The 2416-nt window shown below is 55.3% G+C and overlaps 1 protein-coding gene across 4 annotated transcripts in view; it reads right to left on the bottom strand.

Moving 5' to 3' along the window:
* Positions 1-2416, bottom strand: part of Ccdc57 (coiled-coil domain containing 57) — a 101518-nt gene that overhangs the window by 9807 nt on the left and 89295 nt on the right. The gene's annotated exons all lie outside the window — the stretch shown is intronic.

Genomic DNA, 2416 nt, shown 5'->3' with positions numbered 1-2416 from the left:
CTTTGCCCCTATTTCCTGCCATATAATGGCTACTGCCCGTTCAACTGTCCCTCAGTGTCTACAGGGGTCGGTTTCAGGACACCCCTGCTGTGTCCCCAGGCCAATGAGCTGCAAGTCCTTACATAAAATGGCGTGGCATTTGCACATGATTTAGGCCATCCTCTCTGCGGACTGTAAGTCATTTCTAGATTGGTTCAGTACTGATCCAGTAAATGCTGAGTCCACAGTCAGCAATTACACCACACTGTCGGGGGGAGAAGTCTGCACATTCAGTACATAGATGCCATCAACAACCAACTTCTAGTGGCACACGCCTGTATCCCAGCTGCTTGGGAGGCTGAGGCAGGAGGAGCGCAAGTTCAAACCCAGCCTCAGCAACTGCGAGGCGCCAAGCAACTCAGTGAGACCCTGTCTCTAAATAAAATACAAAATAGGGTGGGGCTGTGGCTCAGTGGTAGAGCGCTCGCCTGGCATGTGTGAGGCACTGGGTTCGAGCCTCAGCACCACACAAAAATAAGCAAACAAAATAAAGGCATTGTGTCCATTACAAGTCCAAAAATTCAAAACATATATTTGGAGGTTTTTCCAGGTTCCTTTGTTATGGGCTTCCAGTTACACGCCTTTGTGGTCAGGGGACATTCTGTGCAATTTCAGCTCTTTGGAGTTTACCAAGAGCTGTGTGTGGCCCAGTGTCCCGGGGCACCGGGGAAGAACACGTGCTCTGCGGCTGCGGAACTCGGGGCTCAGTGCTCCTCAGGCGGGGCGAGGTGGCCGAGAGCGTCAGCAAGCAAGACCGCGGTCAGCTGGTCCACTTCAGATCCCAACTGGGTTTGCTTTCAGGCCACACATAGTTCCATAAAATAGAGTGAGTGTTCCAAGGACACAGCAGAAGTCGGCTCTACAGACAGGAAAAAGCCAAGGAAAGTGGAAACAAAAGGCAAAAACGAGCATCTCACAGTTACCTCCTGGTGAGGCCGGGTGAGGAGCAGAACCACAGAGAATACCTGATTGTGAACGTCGGCCCCTCTGGGTTGACTTCTGTGTGAAAGGGTCATGCCCCTCCCAGCTGCCCGTGGGAAACTGGGCTGCTGTGGGCGGATTGTGGTTCTGTGTGAAGGTCAGGCCAGCCTCCTGCTCAGGTTTAGGCTGGACTTGGAACTTCAGCAGGAGCGACCCGTTTTGATGCTCAGCCTGTTCTGATTGGCCCAGTGCATCTGAACAGAAACCAGCGGTGCCAAATCTCCCACAGACCTGTCTGCTTGTCTGTCACCTGGAGATGGACGAGAACAGAGGTCTCCGCCTCCCTGTGGTTCTGAGTGTTTACTTCCGGTGCTCCTGGCCCGGTTGTCAGGACCCCGCTGTGCTACCCTGGCCTCCCACTCGTGAGCAGGAACCTCCGTCCCAGCCTCAGCCTCCGGCCGGCACAGGTGTGTGCCGCATCCTCAGACCTGAAGGGCTGTAGTGCTGCAGTGCTGGGGTGGGGCCCAGGGCCCGCGGCTCCCTGGGCCAGCTCCAGCCCCTAACTCAGCCTGGCCCAAGCGTGCTCTTGAGCACAGGACACGGTTGAGTCTTGCCTTTTTCTTCCAGTCTGCTAACAGAGTGGCCATGATGCTTATTGTACTTAATTACTTATTTATCTGCAGTACTGGGGATTGAACCAGGAACATGACCCACTGAGCCACATCCCCAGCCCATTTTATTTTCAGACAGGATCTCGCTAAGTTGCACAGGCTTCATTTGCTGAGGCTGGCTTTGAACTTGCGGTTTTCCTGGCTCGGCCTCCAGAGCTGCTGGGATCACGGGCGTGCACCTCCAGGCCTGGCCAGCATTTTTTTCTTTCTTTCTTTTTTTCTTTAGAGGCAGGTCTGGTGAATTGCCTGGGCTGGTCTTATGACCCTCCGGCCTCAGCCTTGCAAGCCGCTGGGATCGCTGGCAAGTGCTGTGCCACTGAGCTACATCCACAGAACCACTGGCCAGGTTCTTTGCTGTCCTCAACATCAGGTGGCAGTTAGATGTTTGTGGGCCAGGGGCTCAAGAAATACTCAGTGCAGGGCTGTGGCGGTGGCGGGGCAGTAGAGCGCTCCCCTAGCCCACGTGAGGCCCTGGGTTCCATCCTCAGCACCACAGGAGGTAAATCAAGGTGTGGTGTCCATCTACAACACTCAGCACATCAGTAAAGAGTAGCCCCGCCTCAGGGTTTTTCAGAGGAACTGAGGACAGCGGCTTCGGGACCCTGCCTGTCTGAGTCCTGTAGACGCCTCAGCAGGAACAAGACAGGTCAATTCAAGGGAGGCCAAGGATGTGTCTGCTCCAGAGGGCCGGCTGCCACACCAGGTTAGGCAAGACCCCACCAAACGACCCAGACGGAGATCCCCAGACCGGGGAAGCAGGGGGCTGAGACCCGAGCCCACCACCA

This window comes from Ictidomys tridecemlineatus, chromosome 3 (genome assembly GCF_052094955.1).
Source record: "Ictidomys tridecemlineatus isolate mIctTri1 chromosome 3, mIctTri1.hap1, whole genome shotgun sequence".
Lineage (NCBI taxonomy): Eukaryota > Metazoa > Chordata > Mammalia > Rodentia > Sciuridae > Ictidomys > Ictidomys tridecemlineatus.
The sequence above is the reverse complement of the archived record's forward strand: the minus strand, read 5'-3'. Positions and strand labels throughout refer to the sequence as shown.